This window comes from Nasonia vitripennis, chromosome 2 (assembly GCF_009193385.2).
Source record: "Nasonia vitripennis strain AsymCx chromosome 2, Nvit_psr_1.1, whole genome shotgun sequence".
Taxonomy (NCBI): domain Eukaryota; kingdom Metazoa; phylum Arthropoda; class Insecta; order Hymenoptera; family Pteromalidae; genus Nasonia; species Nasonia vitripennis.
Genome location: NC_045758.1, coordinates 23218105 through 23234586, shown reverse-complemented (window position 1 = coordinate 23234586; position 16482 = coordinate 23218105). Strand labels below are relative to the sequence as shown.

Sequence of the window (16482 nt, the reverse complement as noted above, 5' to 3'; positions counted from 1 at the left end):
GTTCTTATCGTAAATCATTTGATGTATGTTATTTTAAGAAATAATTTAAGAAATACTAAGAGTATTTTGATTGAAATTATATAACATAGGATCAACTCTTAGTATTGACAATTGTGGAGATCGGGCGCGAAAATAAACAGCCGATCGGAGTATGAATAGAATGATACTTCTATAGATTATTTTTCTATGAATTGAAATAGCAAAGATGGGTGTCAGCTAATTTTTTAAAATATTTTATTGATATGAAAAACAAAAAAATTGGCCTGGAAAAGGATGCATTTTGAAAATTTGCAATATTTGATCCAAAGCTGAAGGATTCAAAACAATTTCATCAACATAAAAAACGCTAATAAAGGAATACACGTTATAGGCAGACAAACTCGTCCATACCCCAGCGAAATATTTACACGTAGTCTCTGTAAAAGCAGCTGCAGTCGGCGTCTTCTACTGAGAAATGGTTAAAATTATCTTTACGATCTCGCGTAGTTTAAGGTCAGTAAGCCAAGTGATATTTTTCCGAAAGCAACTCGTAGCGTCTCGAAGATAGCTGCTGCTTTCGGAAATTCGCGGTCGACGTTTACAGCTACGCTATGCACTCTCCCAAGCTACTGGAGAGAGAAAAGCCTTTTGAATACGAATTCATACATACAGCGAGCGATATTTTTCTGGTTAGCAAGCTATCGTCGTGAGCGTTTAGCACACACGACGATCTCTCTCCAAACGAGCGCGATTGCGCAATCGGCATTTAAAGCCTTTTTCAATGCTGAGCGATCGAGCCGTGCACACTCGATGCAGTAGCTTTCGTGCGGGCTGCAGCAGCGCGACTTGAGCAAATAAAAGCCCGTTAATCCGTGTAATTCGTCGAGGAGCATGAGTCGTCGCCTGCAGCAGCGCGAGAGATTTGCATCTCAACGTGTAGTGTCTCTCTCTCTCTCTCTCTCTCTCTCTCTCTCTCTCTCTCTCTCTCTCTTTCTCTCCTCCGCGTACTCTGTATATGGCACACATCTCTCTTTTGCATTAGGCGCGCGAGTGCATATAGTGTATACGTATGTGTGTGCTGCTGCCGCTGCTGTGTCACGTGTCGTTGCCCCCGAGATATTCTTGGCAGCTCTCTCTTCTCCCTCTCCCTTTTCCTCTTTTTCCTCGCAGCAGCCATCGGGCGAGCAGCGCGTTCTATTACCTCCTCTCTCGACTTTCCGCGCACACAGTGTGTACAAGTTCCTTGGCCGCGCGCATCGCTCTGTCTCGCTTCCTCTTAAATTTCACCCTTTTTCCGTCCGACTCCGTCCTATCCCTCCGTCCTCGTATACATATTCCTTTGTGCGCGTTTTTTCGTACACTTCTCCTCTCTCGTCGCCTCCCCCTCTTCGTCGCTCGTTACGCCGAGGCTTTCTTTCTTGCTTTTCCACCCTTGCTGCGCGCGAGCAGACCCTCGTGCCTCTCCTTTTGCCTTTATTTCGTCGTTCTCTCTACCCCTATGTGTGCTGCGCGCACCCTCTTTTCACCTGGCGCCCGAGACGGCCTTCGTGAACTTTCTCTCCTATGTTATAAAGGATCGTCGTCCGGCACGTGCGGATGTATAGTTTCCTCGAGAAATTCAAACCTAAAACTGTCATCGTGTAATAATACCGTTACCAATCGCGCGAAACTCGACCATTATCGACTTCCTACTCGCGCGATTGCGCAATATAAAAACTCGGCTTTCCCCGGACGCTCAACTGTACGTAATATCCGATTCGGAGGGCTTAATACACCCGGAAGTGTCCCTCGAAAGCCCGAAGATAATAGCAGCCAGCCGTGGCGGACTTTCTCTTTTGCCTCGCGTGCTTGCGCTTACACACGCACGCGAGTACCTCGTGGGCGCGCACACGTGGACGACGCGACGTACGTACGGCCTGTGTGTATATTACACATGCACAGCCCCTCGAGCGCACGATGAAAAGGAACTACAGTGGGGGGATTCTTTTTCTTCCGGCCCGAGAGCGCGCCCTTCGTCTAGCCGTTCCTTTCTCTTTCACCCTCTTGCTCGCGAGCTCGCGCTGATAGTGAGAGCGAGAGCTGAGACTGCAGTATACGAGCGCGCAGTGAGAGAGAGAGAGAGAGAGAGAGAGAGAGGGTTAAGGTTGCACGACAGGCTGCACTGCTATACCGCACTCTGCACACGTGGCGGAACGTCTCGCGCGCACCGCCGCAACCTTGGATTATACCGTACAGATAGCACAGCCGGCTGCTCACGCGATACGCCTGTACGCGATTCTTCTCTCGCGGCGGATGAAAAATGCTATTACACACAAAGCGCTACTGCCAGTCGAGGAGCATGGGATAAAGCGCAACGACCCCTACTCGCATTCAAAAAAGTGTCGAAGCCAGCGTAAGGCCACTTTTCTTCGGTTTCTCGTTCTCTCCACTCGCTCCTTGTACCCCGACAGCGCGCAAGGCCGTAATTCCTCTTTCTCTCTCGTGCGCTCTCCTGCCAATCTGTCGGTCGCTTCCAATCCGACTGGCCTCTCTCTCTCTCTCTCTCTCTCTCTCTCTCTCTCTCTCTCTCTCTCTCTCTCTCTCTCTCTCTCTCTCTCTGCAGCCCGTCGTAAATTATTCGCGGATGAACGAGCTCCGCGCGCGCTTTTCTCGTCGTCGCTTCTTCTATGCCCGCTGTTCTTCCCCCCGCGCGGCTGTACGCGCATATAATACAGATAGATATGTGTTAACGCGGTAGCTTCCCTCTCGTGCTTCTCGCTTTTCATTCCTCGCCCAGCTGCAACAGCTCGTCTCTTTATTTCAGTCCTTCTTTTGCAGCTCGTCGCCCCCCTCTTCCCGAGCCCTGTGGGCTTTCTTCGCTTTTTGTTCGCGGAAAATAACGTGTGGGTATATACCTAAGTGTAAATCGACGACGGTTGCACGAACGACGACTTTATCGAAACGGGACACGCTGCGTCGATCCTGCGAGTCATTCTGTCGCGTGTGTACAGTACGCGACACAAAGTGTGACTATACGTTACATCAGCTAACACGCGGCGAGAGAGAGAGAGAGAGAGAGAGAGAGAGAGTGAGAGAGAGAGAGAGAAAACGTTTCGCACACAAAGATACTTTATCTCCGTGCTCTCGGCTCCGACGGCGAGCCAGAGTCAGGTTGTTGCACCCTGTGTATGATATAGACGGAGTTGCTGCTGCACAGGATGCGGAGAGTGAGAGAAAGAGAGAGCTCGACGCGGGGGGTGAACGAGCCCGCAGTGTGTACTGACAGGCGCAAACGGAAAACCTCGACTCGGGAGAGCTTCGTAAATTTCTGGCTGTAGCTCGTTGCTTCTAGTTTATCTCTCTCTGCGCTATATATTTTTCCCCTTTCCTTCTCTCCCCCTGCGCGTGCACCTATTGTCTTCCCAGCGAGAGCTTGCGAGAGTTATCGATGCATATTTACGATTTTGCGGTGTAATAACAACTGGCCCTCCTCTCGATTATTACACGCATACCGCGAGGGAGAGAAGAGCTTACTTCTGCGCTAAGAATAACCCTGCTAAAATCAACCTACACGTATAACACTGGCTCTTCTGTATTCGCGTCACACCAAAACTGCATCCCGTCGCACAGAGAGAGAGAGAGAGAGGCACTCGATCGTCATCGTGCGAGGACAATAGTCCCGAGCAAGTACACACGCACACAAGCACGCAGAGCGACGGATGCGGGCGCTTTCGATTGAAAAACTCTTTTCGTGCTGCAGTAGCTAGCTCTTTTTTCCCCGCGAGCGCGAGTCATTGAACCTCGCGCGCAATCCAGGCACGCACGCGCGCGCGTACCTCACTACGCTTTTCCTTTCTCTCTTTCCTGGCTCGCTCCTCTCTCTCTCTCTCTCTCTCTCTCTCTCTCTCTCTCTCTCTCTCTCTCTCTCTAGATATATATATATATATATATATATATATATATATATATATATATATAGCCGTGCGTCGCTCCGACACCTGCAGCGCGCTCGCGTGCGTTCCGATGCGTGCCTGCGCGCGTCGTCTATGCGTGTTCCTATTGTTTTTCTGCTTTAGACGCCGCATTGTCTTGAAGAGCGTTTAATTTTCATATAGGTATAGCTCCTCGAATCGAAGCCAAGAGCTCCGCTGGCATCGCACGTTTTCAATCGTTTTATGCTCGCGTATAAACACACTATATACGCTTCGTTAGATTAAGTCATCAGCGAGCTGCGGTTAGATGACTAAGGCTTACATACGTCGCTCGACGCTTTTATCACCTTCAATAAACTTATTATTCCGACCAGATAATGCGCGCGATGTTTTGCAACGGAATCAACTATGTGTATACGTTTTCTAGGGGTGATTGCACTCCTCGCTGTCGTGTATATACGCGCTGAGATTAAAAACAATGCTTGTTGCTATTATTATTATTATTGTTATGAGAAAGAGTGCGGAGAGTACGTGTGGGATTAATATTCATAAATATTACGACGAGGTAACGGATGTACATAGACATACGCCAATTATTACGAGGCGCGTTCGCCCGTTAGGGCGGACAAAAGAACTCGAGTTGCGCGTTATTGTATGCGCACTAGAGCTAGCGGTGGGTTACATCTACGGCTAACTGGATTCGGTGCTTCCTGGTTGAAAAATTACGCAGCTGCGCGCATGATTCGTTTTGAAAAAATGAATATTAAAACCGACGATTCAAGAGATTGGATGAAAAGGTATAGGTATATCCCGCGATTACGAAAGAAAAGATCGGCCGGCAATTACCTCGGCTGCGTGATCGCCAGCATGTGTGCAGTGCCGCAAGTGTGTTACCGGCCCCGCGCGAGTGACAGTAATCTACGCCTTTCTCTCGTCGTCGCGATCATTTGTTTTTATTCCGCTGATGCAGCGCCGTTTTAAGAATTCAATAGACGCCGTGATCGTGCCTCCATCCACGTACCGTCGTCGTCCCTTTCACTGTGTGCGGCTAATCTACTTACGGCCCCGTATCTTTCTTCGTTCGTTTCCGCAGCCGAGCTTTTATCGCTTTCCAAGTTGGAGCTTGATATCCCGAAAGAGAACCATAGAATTGATCTACCGCGGCGAATGATTTTTCGAATCCGTCCGTTTTATTTGCTTCGAGAAAAAAAAAGAAATTTAATATCGCGTGTAGCGCAGGAACAATGCAGGTTCGTCGAAACGTTGATTCGAAAAATGTTACGCGCTAGCTAACGACGCAATATTTATACAGAGCTTTATTTCCCACCCCGCATTCAAAGGCTTGTATTGTAAAAAAAATATCGAGGTCGCGGTATATTTTCCCTCCATCTCTCTATCCGTGAACACGCATCGTTCAACTTGCGCGTTAAAATTCCCGAACGAAAATCTTCCGCAGTTGAAAAACTTTCGAGCGTCGTGTCGTAAAAGATTTTCTCCTCGCGCGCGCCTACTATCGCGCAAACTGCAACCGCACACTCGTAGCTTTTCTCCCGGGTGACGGCACAACACACGACCGCAGGTTTACGTCGACTTTTGTTATTCGGATCCGCGCGCACGACCTACTGCGACTCTCGCCGGCTCCTGCGAATGTATATGAATATTATTCTCGCGATTAGGACTCTTTCACCCGCCGGCGCGAGAGCAGAGAGCGAGTCGATATCGAGAGAGACCGCGGCGCGACCCAGTTTCTCCGCGCGGCACACCGGCTAATCTGCGCAGCGCACGCGTCTCTTTTTTCTCCCGGGCTTTTCCGAGCGTCTTTCTCTCTCTCGCAGAGCTCTTTCGTTATCGCCCGCTCGCTTTTTCAGCCGCAAACAAGCCCGCCGCCACCACCGCCGCCGTCGTGATTCATGAAACGGGTGTTCTCTGCGCTGCAAAATAAAGGAGCTATAAGAGAGAGAGAGAGAGAGAGAGAGAGAGAGAGAGAGAGAGAGAGAGAGAGAGATTGCGAAAAAGAGCGAGTTTTCTTGCCCCGACTCTCTCTTTATGTACACTCCGCGAGCTTTTATCCGTTTTTTCGCTCTCTCTCTCTCTCTCTCTCTCTCTCTCTCTCTCTCTCTCTCTCTCTCTCTCTCTCTCTCTCGGGATATAAAGCCAGTCGCGGCTGAGTTGTTGTTGTTGTTGTTGTTCTTGTTGAGTTTCCGCTATTTTTCCAAGCCGCGGCCACCGTGAGCGCATGTTTACAACTTGCTGTTTTTTCCATACCTGGTCGAGAGTATACTGCAGCGGACGCACGCAAGGATCGAATTATTGTCGCGATCGATTAAAATCGCCATTTGCAATTCCAGATAGCTGACTTTTCCAACGGAGAAGCTAGAGATGCAGGAGAATAATCGGGAAAATTCGCATCCTCCGACCGTTAGCCGCTCGTTGGCGCGTATACAGCGCTGCGCACGTACGGTAAACACTTAAATGAGCCTTGCGAAACCCAATTACATCACGTGCACGTAACCCGGCGCAAACATTACACACGCGCACACATCCCTGGGAAAAAAGGCGCGCGTATGTGTAGAGGAAGAGCAGAAAAATCTCTCTCTCGCGAACGCGAAGGCAATAACGGAAAAGTACGCGGCGAAAATTCCGAAGCAACGAAATCCGTGTAAACAGCCTGTGTGCATTACGCGTAGAAGAAAACGCGCGACACGTGGAAACTGCAGCGGATTGCGAAATGCGGCTAATGAGCGCGAAGAGCTAAACGCTGGGACTGCGTTATTCGCACTGTAAGTCGAATCGTGCGATGTTATTGACGCGAAAAATTTGAATTCCACCGATACGCACACGATAACTGCGGGCGTACACGTATTCGCATCGAGAGAAAGAGCAGCCGGAGAAGGAGGAGTGAACGACGACGACAGCAGCGGCGACGGGAGGAGGGGACAGTAGTCGAGGGTGTGTAACTCGCTCCCAGAGAGAGAGAGAGAGAGAGAGAGAGAGAGAGAGAGAGAATGTCCTCTCCTTCGTTGCGTGTGCCAACGACCTCTCACTGGGTCACGGCCTTGACCTCCTTGCGCGCGCAGAAACCTCTTGCTACCCGACGACGACGACGACGACCACGACGACGAGCGGCTACGCGCACACATGCGCGATCTTTCTACGCAGCTCCTCACCGGGACAACGATCCGCTCGGCGAAGCGTAGATGCAATCGAAGCCAAGAGGAATTTGCTCTCTGGGAAGAAGTGCGGTCTCTTTGTCGGAGAGAAATAGAGGAAATGACACAGAGGGAGAGAGAAAAATCGACAATCGGCCTGGAGCAATCAACGTCAACAATCCGCCTCGTAAACTTTTGCATGACCCTTGGACTGCTCTCTCTCTCTCTCTCTCTCTCTCTCTCTCTCTCTCTCTCTCTCTCTCGCTCGCTCTCTCTAGCACATCGGAGAGCATTAGATTATTTAAATTGGAAAATGACGTGTTCCGTGTCAGCGCGACGACGCGGAATCTCGCTTAAAGAAGTCAGCGGACGCGCGAGCGAGATAATGCAATGAGTCAAGTTTAGATAAGCCCGATTATATGTCCGTCTGAACTTCCTTATTTGCCGGGCTCTCGCGCGCGGGAGAGCTACCGCGTGTAATGGAGCGGATTTTACCGCCAAATCGAGCGGACAAGATTCCGCGTTGTGTATAAGGGGTTCCCCTATGCGCAACGATCGCGAGGAGCTGCATGATAACGCGTGTGACAAGAGAGAAGCTTTTTTAATGTTTAATCGCAATTTACAAGTGACGGAAACATGGTAGGGTAAAAGCTGCGCGGACGGCTGACGAAGATTGACTGACGTCGGCGTCTTACCGGAGTCGACTAATACTACTTAAATTATAATTCTAATACGCAGTCCTCCCGGCGCTGTGTATACTCTTTGCCCGTGTTATCCAAGGGATCGAAATGTTTTGCATACTCATAATTTTATACAATCTACTATTATACAGGCGTTACTCACTATGAGATCCCTCGGTTTCCGGATACATTCGGTCTACTACATACTCAAGCGTTTGTTTACAACTGGACTCTTACCTGCAATGAAAAAGAAAATGATTAAATTAGCTTTGCTTTCGTGGAACTGCGCGGCGCTGTAGGTGTAGAGTTAAGCGCTCTGACATAAAGTATATTATTATGAAATTATTCGTTTTGCAATATTGCACAGTCTTGTGTAAGTTTTTAGTGTGCGTACTTACATCTATCATATATATTAATTAAAATTATATTTATTTCTCCGCGCGAAGACATATTTTATACTTGCATAATTGCAGCAGTAAACGCGGAGAGAAAAATCTGTCGTCATTGATAATTACGTCTGAGCCCTAGACAAAGTTTTGTCCAACTGAAATTCGCGATTAATCGATAGTGAGAAACTTTGCACATCGGTTTGAAAATAGTCTCAACCGCATTAGAGCTAATAAAATAGAAACTTATCGAGATAGGCTGATTAAATTTTACAAGGGTTGTAACTCTACCTAGTGAATTCAAATCATCCGACCCTTTTCAACGAATGTATATTATTACCCGATTCCATAAATCCCACCTCTTTCGTTACACATTACTAGCTCATGATTTAGGAAAAAAATCGTAAAAACGACGTGTACGCAGCTGCTGTCTCCCCACTGATATATCCGTACGAGACATAACTACGTCCTTGGGGAGACGATAAGTTACGCGCACTGGGGTACAGTTCGTTTAGGTCACGTGCCCAACTGCAGCAGCGACAGCAGTGCAGGACACGTGAAAATGACGCTGCTCCCTGTCGTATACCAATCAATTTCGGATGCGGTTATGTTGTTCATTTTGTGTCGCGATAAGTAATAACGTTTCAATTGTTTTAAAACCTTGAAAATTGTTTTGAATTTTTCCAACAGGCGGCGGTGCTACGAATTGTATCTTCCTTTGCGAAAAATGTATATGGTAGTGCTGTAGGCCTAAAATCTCATGTTCGATACTTATTACTTACGGTTTCGCGATTTCTCTCTGCTGCGGCTGCGACGGCTCATTAGCATCCGCGGCGCGTGAACGCGCATAAACAGCAGCCTGAGAGAGAGAAAAACAAATCTCTAATACGTGGTGCCGTTGACCTCTGCCCCTCCCCCCTACAGTTGCACTATCTCTCTATTCCTTCCATCCTTTTTTATACCTACAGCTGCTACTATACCGGTTATAAATTTCGAATATTTGTATTATTATTATTCTCATCGTTGAGCATTATTTTGTCATCTTCTGCTAAACATAATATGCCAAGTCGTCTGTCATACACATACTGCAAATACGTATTATACATACTGCAGTCAGACTTCTCTGGAGGCCGGCTTTTATCTCAGATTTATCCTGCTTTCCAATACCTTTGTTACAAACTACAAGTAAAAGCAGCGCAACTTTTCTCTTTTGCATTACGAGCTTTTTATTTTTACCTTGAATTTTTAATTTATTTTCCTCGATCATTTTTACCCGAAATGAAAAATTTGTATACAGGAAGTTGTCTACAACGCTTATAACTAAATTCACGCTTTCTCGTCTCGAAAAACCAAAAAATCGCTGGTCCGCCAAGAAAACTATAGCACAGTAAAGGGTGCAGATGCATCAGGGCTGCTGCAGCAGTATATCCGAACACATATCTGTCCCTCCGTCTGCAGCAGCCACCTTCTTCTCTTGCATCTTTCTCTCTCTCTCTCTCTCGCTCTCTCCGTCGGCGAGCTTGCCGCACACGCGCGAGCGCGGCTATCGACCCAGGGTTCGCCGACCTTTCCGTCACCTTCCACCTCCCGGCGCTGCTGCTGCTGCTACTGCTACTGCTGCTGCCTCCCCCTACACGTCTACGTGCGGATGCACCCCCGTTTGTGTACGTATGTATATATGTATATAGCGCTGCTTTTAAAGCGCGCCGGCAACGACGGCGGCGCCCCTACCGCCGGCTCAACCCTATCTCCGGACCGGTCCTCCTGCTGCGCCAACGCTGTTTCTCTCTTTCTCTCTCTCGCTTCGTGTGGGATGGCGCGGTGGCACTGTTGCAAGCCGCGCCGCTGCACGGTACGCCGGTATGCTATATAGTCGATGCACCGATGATTTTCTGCGAAAGGTGTTCGTTTGTTTTTTAAAACTTTTCTGCAGCTACAGGTCTCGCGAAGAAATAACCGATTATCGATCTTCGAAAACATCTCGGCATCTCGAGCCCTCTACGCCCCTGTCTATCTGGAAACTAATCGGGTGTCTGTCTCTACATCAGCATATCCACCCTCCCCCCCCCCCCCCCCCACGCACACTCACACACACTCTCCCTCTATATTTAGACGCTGGAGCGATCGTCGTCCGAGAAAAATAATAAGCGTCGCGACGCTCGTAATCGTAGCTGGATGCAGCGAAAGAGAGAGAGAGAGAGAGAGAGAGAGAGAGAGAGAGAGAGAGAGAGAGAGAGCGAGAGAGAGAGAGAGAGAAGAGAGATTGGCGAATGTGCGGCGGGTCGAGCAGAAAGAGCGAGAAGCGTGTACATATAGTGGCGGCAGCGGTGGCGGCAGGGGCGTCGGGACGCCGGCCGGTCGATACAGGCTGCTACCAGACGAGGAAGTAAACCCGGGCATCAACCTCGCTCGCGCCCTCTCTCTCTCTCTCTCTCTCTCTCCCTCTCTCTCACCTTCTCTCCCGCTTCGCGGACGCCCTCCCGCCCCGACGCTGCTCTATAGCTGCTGCAGAGAGTGCACCCGCGAATCGCACGGGTTTTTATGTCTGTTTTTAGTAACTTGCAAGCTCGTGTGTTCACTCACGAGCTTATGACTTTGTTTCGTCATCGAATCAACCACCGCGTCTTCACTGTTTGACTTTTATGTATTCATCGTTAAATAAACGGCACTATTTCCGAGCTCTGCCGTACAGCACTTTGGCACGAGCTGACGCAACGTCGTTCTTCTCTTTTTCTCGTCTCGCTCGGCGAACCGAAATTGCGAGTACTTATAGAAGCGCGCACGTACACACAGTAGAGGCACAGTGTGACGCTGCTGCTAAGTAGAAAAGGACGAGATCCGTCGGCCACCGATTGTTCATCCACTCGGTCTCCCGTTCTCTATCTATCCGTTTATTTTCCGTTCGCGCAGCTACGTCATAGAAGATTGAAATTTTCACTCGACAACGATAGACCCGTCGCTTATACTTTATTCTTTCGTACGAGATGATCAAGCCGGCGGCCCATCAACCCTCGGCGAATGCATATAAACGACTCCATACGGAGAATCTCTGAGAGCTGCAGAGCCTTATATTTACCAAATCCCGCGAGCGCGCGGCTGCATCCATTATTGTAGAAGAAGATAAGCTCGACGCGCAGCGCGCGGAAAGCCGATCCTTTAAATAATGCAGCGCAGCGAGTGGGAATCTCGGCTACGAAGTCTAGACGTGCGAGCGCTAGCGCGCGAGCGTTCAGTAATAATTAAGTCGTCGTCGGGGCCGATATTAGGCACCCGACACGTCCGCCTGGTAATAATACCCTCTCTTTCTCTGTTCTATACAATGCGAGCTTTTTCGCTCTAATCTATGGAGAAAAAGGCTATACGGCTTGTGTTTTTCACAGCTGCAGTCGTTCGCGGAAACGCTTTTAAAATTAGTTATCTCTGTTCGCAGCCGAGCAGTTTGCATAACATAACCGATGCGGGCATTAGACGATCTATTATACGAAAGCTCGAGAGCTTTTCCGCGTGCTTTTTCGCGGAGAGAGCACTTAAGCGAGCTTTCGTTTTTTATGACTCGCGCAAGCGCTGCTTCGGCCATTAGCGCAACGGCAAATAACATTCCGTTCGCTTATGAAAAATTTACTTCCCAGCAATTTCAAAAACCACCTGAATAAATACGAAAAAACGAAGAATCTTCACGAGATCGTTCATCCGCGTCTCTCTCTCTCTCTCTCTCTCTCTCTCTCTCTCTCTCTCTCTCTCTCTCTTCCTCTCCTGCACCCGCATAGTCCGAGCGAATCGATCGGAGCCAGGCGGCGGCTGCAGCCGCGCAAACTCGGCGAGTGCACATCTCTCCACGCGCATGTGTGTGTCAGTGCAAGTGCATGTGCACCGAAGAGAGAAAGAGAGAGAGAGAGAGAGAGAGAGAGGCTGTGCGCACAGGGCGATTTCCGGCTTGCTAAATTTCGCCTCGTTATTGCCCGCAATTACGCGCGATCGCCGGAGCCGGCTATCATCGAGAGGCGAGCGCGACAAAATCATTGATTTAAGTCGCATGTAGACTTGACAAGTGGCAGAGAGCTTAATGAAGTTCGAGTACGCGGTTTTTTCGCTGCTCTCTACGTCCTTATAGTGCGCTCGAGATTATGAGCAATTACCTTGCATCGCGATAGTGTGTCAAAGTACTGATTAAAAGTTTTTTTTTTAATACGCAAAAAAGCAGTTTGACAGGCTTGTGTACATGGAAAATTAAGTGACTTGAGCGGAAGGTGAAGCACCACTGCGAAATTATTAACAATTATGGCCAATTATGAAACACTGTTTCATAGCACACTATAACGAGTTCCTTGATGATTATTTAAATTATAAATTCAAATTCACGCTGACAAGAGCGCAGCACATTAGATTTTTATACTTGCTGAAAATCTCGACTGCTGCCTTTCACTCTTATCACTGCATTATTATTTTATCTCGGAGCTCTATACGCACGATTCATCCACACGAATATCATAGTTTTCGCTTATCAAAGCTAGCGCCAGCATCGCCGCTGCGACGCGGCTATACACTTTTCATTGCCAACAGGAAATCCGGGTCGTTGAACTCGAAAAACGCTCTCGCCTATATATAGGCACTCGCATACGCGCGCACACACATACGAACGAGCTTGTGTTTGAATATGAAATCTCGCTCGCTCGCGCTTTGCATATACTCGGTCACTCGGCTCGAGGGAAACTACGCTCTTAATACTTTCGAGACTTTTCTCCGAGAGACTTGTCTCTACTATCGCCAGTTCTAGTGAGCGCAGTGAAGGGACGTAATCTAGTTCGAAAAATGGAAAAACTTTTCTATCAGCTGATGTACAAAAAAGAAGTCAAGCCACACACTGCTCTCTTTGTTTACATCGCTTGCGCCGCAGTTATTTGCGCCCGAGATAAGAACTCGCGCGGTACACACAGTAGCAGAAAAGAAAAAGCTCCGCAGCGCTGTAGGGCGAGAGAAGCGCGTAACGAAAGAAGTAGGAAGAAAGAGGCGATAGTCATATATAGGGAGATAATACACACACGCACGGGGCAGAGCGGTGCAGTCAATGGGAAATAAAAGCTCGAGCTGTCTTATCGGACACGAGAGTCCGGAGATAAGGACGTGGAACTGTGTTATTCATGCGCCGTGCGCTCGTCACTGCAGCATACACAGCTATTTTATATATATATATATATATATATATATATATATATATATATATATATATATATATATATATATATATATATATATATATATATATATATAGACACACACACACACACACACTCGCGCTCGGAATCCGACGTATCAGCTGGGAAGTGAAAAAGTTCGTTCTCGTTGTTTACCTCCGGATATACATGCTCTTACACTCCTTCTCAAGAGGAAAATATCAGCGATTCAATAGTGCATGTATTCTACGGCCTCTTTTCAGCGTGAAACACTAACGAAGGCGAATGTACAAGGGAACACGAGAGAGCGAGCGAGATTGAGACTTGCGCTGCGACTTCAATTCGAGTCGCCTATTCCGAGTAGCGAAAAGGGAGCGAGGATCTCGGCATAGAAACTACGCATTAGCATCTTTGAATAATCCCTCGCTTGCTCGTACTGTGAGATAGCCGGTGTATATATATCAAATGACGAGAGATCTTTCGACGAGTCTTCATATCCGAAAATCGCTGGGGTGAATGTTGTACGTTTTCTTTATAAATTAAGGCTGCAGTGCATGAGAAACGAAGTATGATCGAGATTTCTCGTTTTGTCTTCAGGTGTCATGGTGAAGTCCCATATCGGAAGTCTGGATTTACAATTCAATTGTTGGACTTGCGTGTTTTTCTTTTTATTTTAATTTTACGCTTTCTTCTATTATATTTGAAACTTGTAGTAGAGCTGGCCAACATTTTTAAATAAGCTTGAGTTGATCAATTCATTTATTTTCATTTGAATATTGTATCAGTATAGTTTACTCAAAGCCCATTCTGAGATAAGTTATTCGTATATGGTTGTTTATACGCTATTATTTTCTCTCAACGCAATTGTATGTTTTTTCAAGACACTACTCTACCCTACGTATCATAAAACTAATAATTTTTACGTACAAGTCCGCGCACTAGATTTTCAGCGCGATTAGAAGCCTGATACAGAGCAGCTTCCGGGTCGCGCACAAAATAAAGATAAACCCGGTAGAGCCAGGCTGTATATACATATACGAGGCCAACCCTCGAATGACCGAGATACCGGATATCTCGCGCTTCGTGAAAAGCCAACGTCTACAGAGGGCCGGATTTACAGGTCGAAGTAGGGTCTACAGACTGTCACCATTACATGCGAGCGATGATATTTATTCCTTCTACTTACTCTTCGTGCAGAGTCGACGTAAATCATCGAGATACGATTTTATGGGTTAATATTGTAGCAGAAAAAAAATACTCTGCGGATGAAAAATTGCTTGATGTTTACACCAGTGTGTTTCGTGACCATTTTTTTTATATAATCGTTTTATTTCTTTAAATGTTACATATTTGTTGAGTAAGGTACAGAAATACATACAATAGAAAGGTACATCATTTTGATCGTGATAGTATAAATGGCCCTGTCTGGGCTTTCAAATACAAACTTAGGCTGGGGTTGTAATATTATTGATCATTAAGTCTAACTGTAAGATGTTAACTTTTACACACTGATTGGCAGGTGGTTTAAATAGGAAAAGATAGTGTGTTGTGTAGAGAAAAAAAAACCTATTCCCTTTGAGTTTCCCTAATGCTAAAGTAAGATATATACATATGTACAGATAACTATAGTACTAGTTACGCTCTGTCACTGACCACAGCTGGGAAGGATGAAGTGTCTGCTTGAGACGGTGTTCTAGGCTCGTGAAGATTCGTTGGAGGTAGGTTGTTCTCTGGCGTGTTCCTGCGACGTCTGATTTTATGGCGAGTGCGCCCTCGGATTTCAGCAACTACTTTGGAGTCGGCCAGCCACCAATACTTTTCTTGGATGCGGTGATTGCCTATTTTATCTCTGTGCGGAATCTCTGTTGCATAAATTAATTTATGCGCTTTTATTCTAGCTGGCATTGATTTGCACAAACAGCTCTAGATCGGCTCCAGTGATAGACGATAGGAATTCCATCTTCGTTTTGCAGGTATCCTTGTTTATCCAGAAGAAGGAAGGTTTCTGGAGGCAGGTAGTTGCCGTACTTGAGTTTTATCAGCTGCTCGGTGTTAGTGAGAGCGAATTTCTTGATCTCCGGGTTTCTACTGTGCATAGTGGAGGCGAAGTAGTTGCGACATATTTTTAGGATGAAGTTGTCGATTCTAGGTAGCTTAGTCTTCTCGTAGATGGTCTTGTTTTTGACGTATTTTTGGAAGTCTGATTTCTGGGAACGCCAGGTAAGAAGGCATGTGCGAAGGCACTTGCGTTCGAATACTCTCATTCTTTCCATGGTAGAGGCGTTTGTGTTGTACCAGATCGGGGCTCCGTATGTGAGAATGGGTAGAACAAGCAGTGAGTAGCAGATTAACTTTGCTCTGCTGTTGAGGTGTTTGCTGTAGAAGAGTTTGGAGTTAGCTTTGAAAGCTTTGGAGGCTTTTTCAAGCTGTACATCAATGTGTGTATTGATGCGTAGTCGTTGGTTGAGATGAATGCCCAGATACTTCACCGTTTGTTTATGAGGAATCGCCGAGTATCTTAATTTCGAAGTTTCGCCAGCCCTTTACTTCTTTTTTGGAGAGCCTGTTCGTTGGTATTCTGAAGAGGATGGTCTCACATTTATCCGGGTTGATAGTAAGAAGCCAGTGCTTGTAGTAGTTATTAATTTTATTACAAAGCTCTTCGAGCTTAGGCTTGATTTCATTAGGGTATTTTCCGCCGACGTAGGCGATGTCATCGCGTGCGCTGACTATTTACCTAAACAGATCTGTTACGTACGAAATTTCAGATTTATCTGATGTAGTAATTGATGTGCGAACTAAAGTTAATAAAAATTAACGAAGATTAATAAATAATAAAGTCAAATCAATAGACACAGAAACTTATTATAATAAAATAAACGTGAAATGTCAACTAAAATACTGATTAGCACAGATAACAAAATTAAATTCAAACCTTACCGACTGAGAATATTATAATTTTTCCCACATTTTATAACACATTTTACCATCTTAGGTAGTAAAAATTAAGTCTTTTGAAAGCCGTAACAATTTTTACTATCTGAGATAGTAAAGATTAATATCTCTTATAGTGAATTTTACTATAAAAGATAGGAAAAATTACTAGCTTCCGATTCTGTTACCAAATTATCATCCGAGATAGTAATTTTTACTGTCAAATTTTTCTCAGTGCAGACACACCGCGGTATTAGCAATGGCATCATTGT

The 16482-nt window shown here is 46.6% G+C and overlaps 1 protein-coding gene across 3 annotated transcripts in view; it reads right to left on the bottom strand.

Annotated features, from left to right (window-relative positions):
• LOC100120799 (ABC transporter G family member 21) overlaps positions 1–16482 on the bottom strand; it is a 101625-nt gene that overhangs the window by 35196 nt on the left and 49947 nt on the right. The window contains exon 1 of one of the 3 annotated variants that reach the window (XM_008212370.4): positions 7883–7971. The exons of the other annotated variants lie outside the window; for them this stretch is intronic. The gene's annotated coding sequence lies outside the window, so the exon portion shown is untranslated. Of the gene's footprint in view, positions 1–7882; positions 7972–16482 lie in introns of those variants that run through there. 3 annotated transcript variants of the gene reach the window in all.